Here is a 9,560-nt window from a genome sequence, read left to right on the forward strand (position 1 = left end):
TCCCATCACAGCAAACAGCGGAATGCCTAACACTCCAGAAAAAAAAAAAAAAAAAAAAAAAAAAAAAAAAAAAAAAAAAAACTCAGACCTGAAATCATACCTCATACCTCAAGATGATGATGGAGATCTTTGAGAAGAGCGTGAATAACTCACTTAAACAAGAATGGGAGGAAAACCATAAAGAAATAGAAGCTTTTAAAGAGGAAACAGGAACAACACTCAAAGAAATCAAAGAACTAGAAAAAAACAGAACCAAAGAGATGAAGAAATTGAACAAGGAATTTAAAATGTAAATGGAAACAATAAAGAAAACACTAAAAGACACAACCCTGGAGGCAGAAAACCTAAAAAAAGAAAAAAAAAAATCAGGAATCACAGATGCAAGCATCTCCAACAGACTACAAAAGATGGAAGAGAGACTCTCAGGGGCTGAAAACAACATTAAAAACAGACAAAACAGTCAGAGAAGATGCAAAAGTCAAAAACCTCCTAGCCCAAAAAGTCCAGGAGATCCAGGACACAATGAGAAGACCAAACATAAGGATAATAGGAAGAGAAGAGGGTGAAGAATATCAACTAAGAGGCACAGTAAATATCTTCAACAAAATTGTAGAAGAAAACTTCCCTACCCTTAAGAATGAGATGACCACAGGCATAAAAGAAGCTTACAGAACTCCAAATAGAGTGGACCAGAAAAGAAATTCCTCCTGACACATAATAGTCAAAATGCCAAGTGCCCAAAGCAAAGAAATACTAAATACTAAAAGCAGTAAGGGAAAAAGGTCAGGTAACATATAAAGGCAGACCAATCAGAATCACACCCAACTTCTCAACAGAGACTATGAAAGCTAGAAGATCCTGGACAGATTTCATGCAGACCCTAAGAGAACACAAGTGTCAGCTCAAGCTGCTATACCCAGCAAAACTCCCAATCACCATAGATGGAGAGACCAAGATATTCCAGGAATAAACTAAATTTACACAATATCTGACCACAAACGCGTCACTACAATGGATTATAGGTGGAAAACCCAATACAAGGAGGGAAACTACATCCTAGTAAAAACATGAAAATACCTAAGCAAGAAAACCAAAAGAAGAAAGACATACAGGCACAATTCTAGCAAATTGCAAAGCAAAGATAGCAGCAAATCAAAAGCAAAGATAGCAGGAAAAAGCAACCACTATTCCTTAATATCTGTTAACATAAATGGACTCAATTCCCCAATAAAAAGATATAGGCTATCAGACTGGATACATAAACAGAATCCAGCATTTTGATGCATACAGGAAACTCATCTCAGAGACAAAGACAGACACTATCTCAGAGTAAAAGGTTGGGAAAAAACCTTCCAAGCAAATGGCCACAAGAAACAAGCTGGAGTAGCCATTCTAATATTGAATAAAATAGATTTTCAACCAAAAGTTATCAAAAAAGATAAGGAAGGACACTTTTTAATCATTACATGGAAAATTGGTCAGGAGGAACTCTCAATCCTTAACATATATGCTCCAAGTACAAGAGCATCCATATTCATAAAAGAAACCCTACTAAAGCCCCCAAAATACATTGCACCCCACACAATAATAGTGGGAACTTCAACATCCCGCTCTCATCAATGGACAGATCATAGAAACAGAAACTGATCAAGGACACTGTAAAACTAGCAGAGGTTATGAATCAATTGGAATTAATAGACATCTACAGAACATTTCATCCTAACAAAAGAATACACATTCTTTTCAGTACCTCATGGCACCTTCTCCAAAATTGACCATATAATCAGTCACAGAACAAGCCTCAATAGATATAAGAAGATTGAAATACTCCCATGCATCCTATCAGATCACCATGGACTAAGGCTGGTCTTTAATAACAAAAAAGACAACAAAAAGCCCATATACACATGGAAACTAAATAATGCTCTATTAAACAATAGCATGGTGAAAGAAGAAATAAAGAAATTAAGGATTTTCTAGAATTTAATGAAAATGAAAACACAATATACCCAAACCTATGGGATGCAATAAAAGCAGTACTGAGAGGAAAACTCATAGCTCTGAGTGCTTCCAGAAAGAAACTGGAGAGAGCATACACTAGCAACTTGACAGCACAGTTGAAAGCTTTAGAACAAAAGGAAGCAGATACACCCAAAAGGAGTAGATGGCAAGAAATAATCAAATTCAGAGCAGAAATTGACCAAATAGAAACAAAAAGAACCATTCAAAGAATCAACAAAACCAAAAGCTTGTTCTTTGAGAAAATTAGCAAGATTGATAAACCCTTAGCCAGACTAACTAGAGGGCAACGAGAGAGTATCCAAAATAACGAAATCAGAAATGAAAGTGGAGACATAACAAATGAAACTGAGGAAATTCAAGAAATTATCAGATCCTACTACAAAAGCCTATACCCAACAAAGCTGGAAAATCTAGAGGAAATGTATGAATTCCTAGACAGATACCAGATACTAAATTTAAACCAGGACCAGGTAAATCATCTAAATAATCCCATAACACCTAAAGAAATAGAAGCATTCATCAAAAGCCTCCCAACCAAAAAAAGCCCTGGTTCAGATGGGTTCAGTCCAGAATTTTATCTGACATTTATTGACCACCTAATAACAACACTCTCCAAACTATTCCATAAAATAGAGTCAGTTGGAACACTACCTAACTCATTTTTGAGTCCACAATAGCCCTTGATCCTAAACCACACAAAGACCCTATAAGGAAAGAGAACTTCAGACAATCTCACTTATGAACATTGATTCAAAAATACTCAACAAAATCCTTGCAAACCCAATCCAAGAGCACATCAAAACGATCATTCAACATGATCAAGTAGGCTTCATCCTTGGGATGCAGGGATGGTTTAATATATGGAAATCCTCAACATAATCCAACAGATAAACAAACTCAAAGGAAAAACCACACGGTCATCTCACTAGATGCTGAGAAATCATTTGACAAAATTCAACACCCCTTCATGTTAAAAGTCTTGGAAAGAACAGGAATACAAGGCCCATATCTAAACATAATAAAAGCAATAAACAGCAAACCAATAGCCAACATCAAACTTAACAGTGAGAAACTTGAAGCAATCCCACTAAAATCAGGGACTCGACAAGGCTGCCCACTCTCCCCCTACCTATTCAACACAGTACTGGAAGTCCTGGTTTGAGCAATTAGACAGTAAAAGGAAATCAAAGGGATACAAATTGGAAAGGAAGAAGTAATAATATCACAGTTTGCAGATGACATGATAGTGTACATCAGTGACTCCAAAAATTCCACCAGAGAACTTCTACAGCTGATTATCAAGTTCAAGAAAGTGGCTGGATATAAAATTAACTCAAACAAATCAGTAGCCTTCCTCCACTCAACATACAAACATGCTGAGAAAGAAATTAGGGAAAAGAGACCCTTCAAAATAGTCACAAAAACTATGAAATATTTTGGTGTGACTCTAACTAAGCAAATGAAGTACGTATATGACAAGAACTTCAAAACAAGAAGAACATCGAGGAAGATATAGGAAATGGAAAAATCTCCCTTGCTCATGGATTGGAAGGATCAACATTGTAAAAATGGCCATCCTACCAAAAGCAATCTACAGATTTAATCCCCATCAAAATTCCAAACCAATTCTTCATAGAGTTGGAAAGAGCAATGTGAAATTTCATCTGGAATAACAAAAGAGCTAGAATAGTGAAATCCATCCTCAACAACAAGAAAACATATGTGGGAATCACTATCCCTGACCTCAAGCTATACTACAAGGCAATTATCTTAAAAACTGCAAGGTACTGGTACAGAGATAGGATGGAATAGAATAGAAGATCCAGAAATGAGCCCTCACATATATAGTCACCTGATTTTTGACAAAGGAGCTGTAAACATTCAATGGAAAAAGGACAGACTCTTCAACAAATGGTATTGGTTCAACTGGCAGTCAGCATGCAGAATAATGAAAATAGACCCTTTCTTATCTCCTTGTACAAAGCTCAAGTGCAAGTGGATCAAAGATCTCCACATTACACCAGGTACACTGAAACTATTAGATGAGAAAGTAGGGAAAACCTTAGAACACATAGGCACAGGAGAAAATTTTCTGAACAAAACACCAATGGCTCAAGCTCTAAGGTCAAAGATTAACAAATGGGACTTAATGAGACTGCAAAGTTTCTGTATGGATAAAGACACTGTCAAGAAAACAAAATGGCAACCAACAGAATGGGAAAAGATCTTTACCAACACCACATCAGATAGAGGCCTAATATTCAAGGTATACAAAAACTCAAGTAGTTAGACCAGAGAATCAAATAATCCTATTAAAAAATGGGGTACAGAGCTATACAAAAAGTTCTCAATTGAGGAATATCAAATGGCTGAGAAACATCTAAGGAAGTGCTCAACATCCTTAGCCATCAGGGAAATGCAAATCAAAACAACCCTGAGATTCCACTTCACATTAGTCAGAATGGCTAAGATCAAAAATTCAGATGACAGTAGATGCTGGCAACAATGCGGATAAAGAGAAACACTTCTCCACTGTTGGTAGGGTTGTAAAACTGGTACAAGCACTCTGGAAATCAGTCTGGCAGTTCCTCAGAAAATTGAACATAGTACTACCCAAAGACCTACTTCTGGGCATATACCCCAGAGATGCTCCAACATACAACAAAGACACATGCACCACAATGTTCATAGCAGCCCTATTTATAATAGCCAGAAGCTGGAAAGAACCCAGATGTCCTTCAGTAGATGAATGGATACAAAATTATGGTATATTTACACAATGGAGTACTACTCAGCTATCAGAAACAATGACTTTATGAAATTCCTAAGAAAATGGCTGCATCTAGAGAAGATCATCCTGAGTGAGTTAACCCAGTCACAACAGAGCAGACATAATATGCAGTCACTGGTAATTGGATACTAACCCCAGAAAGCTCTGAACACCGTAGAAACAACTCACAGACTATATGAAGATCAAGAAAAACAAAGGCCAAAAAAAAAAAAAAAAAAAAAAAAAAAAAAAAGAAAAGAAAGAAAGCCTCAGTCCTTCTTAGGGGAAAAAATGTATAGCACCCTCTCAGAGTGTAGTACACCTGGACCTCAAATCATTAATAATCCAAGAGCTAAGATAGTAGCCTTGTGGCAATTTTTGGTATTCAAAGATCATTATGCTTAATCTATACTCAACAACAAATCTGTTTCCATGTTCCATTCTGTCCTACATGTACTTCATGCTTATGGTAACTAGTGGGATTTCAATGCATGCTATCAAACCTCTAATAGAATTAAGTACTGACAAAACTATTCATATAATGTTATGCCAAAATGCCTTTAAAATTCTGTAAATGTATTCTTCTTTTTAAATAAAGTGGTAATGAATAATACTAAAAAAGATTTATTTCATTATACAAGTACATGGTAGCTGTCTTCAGACACACCAGACAATGGGATCAAATCTCATTCCAGATGGTTGTGAGCCACCATGTGGTTGCTGTGAACTGAACTTAGAACTCTGGAGGAACAACCAGTGTCCTTTACCACTGAGCTGTCTCTCCAGCCCTTATAGATGCTTAAAAGTTATGTGAATATTTATGAGAATTCAGGTATCTGAATTCATAAGCAATCACATATTTTCTTTAGCTTGAACTAATGTCAGATAGTCTTCTCTCTCTCTCTCTCTCTCTCTCTCTCTCTCTCTCTCTCTCTCTCCAGTGCAAGAAAATAACCATGCCACTACTATTACAAGTAACTAAGTTATTTATGGGAAAAAGACAAGATAAAGACAAGGTGGGGATGAGACACCCAGAGGACATTCACTTTTTAATTTACTTTTCCCAACAGAGAAGCAAAGAGGCCATCTGCTGTTGAGGGAATCACTATGTGCACAGCTGTTTGCAGATAGCAGGTAACTCCAGAGTGTTCTGAGCTAGCACACTAACCTGGCAAACTTTCCAGCCTTCCTTGCTAAATAGATACTCCACAACTATATATTTTATAGGCTTACTGATTGGGCAGCCTGAATTAAAGAGCCACCTCTAAAAGTCCCTGACTCTCCAGAGTAAGAACTTATACTTGCAGGAGCTTCCTGTTAACCATCTGTAGGCAGTGAAGTTAATATAGGAGGTCTCCGAAGAGCAGCCCAGCCAACAATTCTTTCTTCCCTATATTGAGCAGCTGATAGGTCATCTGGATGCATTACCTCTTGTGTAAACTTCACCATTTTAACCTGATTGATATTTTCAGCATGGTCTTCCATAGACTTGAAAAGTTTGAACATACTTTATATGTTATGCACCTCCTTTGGTACTTGAATTTGGTCTATTTCTTTGGTACTTGAATAGAAGTAGGAGCCAAACATTAAAGAAGAGCTGCTATAAGGACAGGAATTGCAAAAACTGTGAACGGGGTTATGTGGAGGTTGTTTTGTAACTTCTTGAAGGCTAGGACTAAAGTTTGGAGTGGGTCTATGAGATCTGTTTAATTTGATTACGGCTTTCCCTAGCTTTGCCATAGACATTTGTGTAACATCTATAGTTCTACCTCACAAACTTTCCTCAGATCCTGACCTTTGTAGAGTGAAACTGTGCTAGTTCCACAATGCTGCTCCCTCGCCACCTTCTGGTGTCCCTAAAAATGTCCTTTAGAAGACTCCTTAGTTGTCACTTCATTGAGGAGTTTTGGCCTGTCCTCCTGGGCCAACATGGCATGCCTTCAGAGAATTACCACATCCTTGGATTCACACTTGTTATTTGGTAAGCATATATTTCATTTGCTGCTATAACATAGATCCTATACAGGCAGGTATACAACAAGGTTTGGTATTATTATTACTGTGATGGAGGGTCTGATAACTGAGAGAGCAAGTAAAAGAAAACAAAGGAAGGGGATCCAAGGTTTAGGGAAGATCCCAGAAGAGGGTCCTGAAAGATGTAAGAGCCAGAGGATTGGAAGACATGTAAGGAAAACATGTTTTGGGGATATTACAAAGCCACTGCATATATGAGCTCACTACAGTGATGACAATCCACACAAAATTGGGCTTCTCAACATTTTACCATAGGGGTGGGAGAGGCTCACGAGTGCCCACATTTCCAAGATGGATTTTTGGCAATTAGAGGATGTGGAGGAGGGTATTATTTTCTTAAGTGGTGTGACTACTGATAAATTGCTCTTGCTCCACCCAATAGCCTCCTGTGCATGATCAGGCAAAAAATTAATTAAGCTCAGTGGAGTGTACAAAAAATGTAACATGGAAGAAAAGAGAAGACTGGTTGGAATGAAGGCTCCAGTGGGTGGAGAAGGAATGTGGTAGAGGGTGATTGTGGTGAAAGGAGCTCACTTTGTAAATGGATGAAACTATCAAAAAATAAAAAAAGCATAATACACAGAATCCTGTCATTTCTGTTCCTATGTTGTACAGAGAGAGAGAGAGAGAGAGAGAGAGAGAGAGAGAGAGAGAGAGAGAGAGAGAGAGAGAGAGAGAGAGAGAGAGGAAGAGAAAAGATGGAGGGGGAGAGAGAGATGAATATTAGCTTTATAAACATTAAGATTTTCCTCCTGCATTCAGGGTTTGGGTTCCTTTCATTCTGGCAGGGAAATTTGTAAAATTCATAAGCATAAAATTAATCATTTAAAATTGTACAGTGGTATTTATGTATTCACAACTTGTGGCCAACTGCTTAATACCATCCCAGGATTTTTATCATCCCAAAGGAAAAAATTGCCAGGCCAATAAGCAATCACTCACTACCACAACCTGCCCCGGGCCCTTGCAACAGCTCACTGGCTTTCCTGGCTGAACTGCATTTGCATATAAGTGGAATCTTCCGTGTGTGGCATACCTGGCTTTCTTCATTAATGATGTTTCTGTGAATTCTTTGCATTGAATAAAAAAATCCTCTTTTTTGGTGTTGTTTTGTTTTTTAAGTAGATGCTCAAAGTTATTCATTTGTCATTTTGTTGTCATGTAGGGCTGCTTTTATCTACCTTTCCATGATTATTTATGGTCTCTATAGGACCCTTTATTTTCACTTTTATTTGCCCTTTGAGTGTCCTTTTCTGATCTCTTGACTATACCTAAGGAAGTGGAATCAAAGAATTGCTGGGTCGAATTATCATTTCGATTTTAATTCTTGAAGGCCCTTTATATATGACTAGGTACCTCAATCTCTGCTTGCTGAATCTGTTTTTGTTTTCTAAGATTCTACAGTAAGCAGGGTCAGATATCCATATAACAGGCTTATGTTCCTGTGCTAGGTTGAGTAGTAATATCTGGGTGACCATTATGGGCACTCTGTCACTGGCTCTGAAATTCCATTAGCACATGGCCTTTATCTTCAATTATTTTCTCTATTACCTTCTCCTTCCATAGAATGGCCTATTTTCCTTGTAAAAGCCGACATCAATTATGGAGGTTAGAAAACAGGCTTTGAATACACCCATGTAGCAAAATGTTAGAGAAATTTTGATAGAGACATTTTTCTCTCGCCTTATTAATTTACTTTGTCTACTCCAAAGATGTATACATTTTGGGAAGTTATTTAACCCCTGAGTTAATGTTAATGATTTAAGAAATAGAAATAGTGTATGTTTAGTAGAGGTAAATTAGAACTTTGCTCTTGGATCCTGGCAGACATTTAATAAATGTACCCTTTAATATAAGGAATTCATATTATTTCTATCCAAGGCAAGGTACCATAGGATAGAGGATAATTTTAGAGCCACAATTAGTTTAGTCAGAAAATTGATATTTTCTTCATTTATGTATCTTTAATGCTAAAATTCTTTAACAGATAAAACTGTGATTAAAGTTACCCATTCTTGTTACAATGAGAATAAACCTCAAATTCTTTCTATCATCCTCATGAAGTAACCTGTATGCCCCTGCCTCCACTCTAGCTGCATTCTCAGGCTTCTCTACCCATGCTGTCTTGCTGTTAATATAACACTGAGAGGCACTCATTTCTCTCCTGCCTCAACTCCTTAACCCCTGCTGGTGACCAGCCCCAGCATAGGATTCCCCAGACTTTCCCAGGCTTCAGATCTTAAGAGCAAGAATGCCTCTAGTTCAATTATCTTCCTGCATCCAGACACACACCATTCTCTGTGCATTATAATGAAGCAGGAATGTACAACTTTCTCACTCCACATGTCTTTTTTCCTTTCATAATTGCGGTATAGTTTGATTTACTTTCTAAACGAGGAACTTTGTAAGGTGTTTTTCTCTTTGCACAGAACTTCCCAGAGGATTCTTCATTGTCCAACAAATTAAACCAGGCCCTTTCCAATTGTCTCACTCCCAGTTCCATGGGAAAATTAAAAGACAGGAGGCAATGTCAAAATGTTTTTACTGTTGGGCAGAGAAGGCTGTTCTTTACCACCACAAGAGCTCCCAGGGGACCTACATCAGAATTAAAAAGAGACAATGGTACTATGAAAATATTAACATACAAAATATAGTAGAAGAACAGAGACATGGAAGAGAAATAGCAGAAAATCACAACAACACAGCAGAAAACCATCAAAGCACAAAGATAATG

The sequence above is a fragment of the Micromys minutus genome (assembly GCF_963924665.1).
Source record: "Micromys minutus genome assembly, chromosome: 31".
NCBI lineage: Eukaryota > Metazoa > Chordata > Mammalia > Rodentia > Muridae > Micromys > Micromys minutus.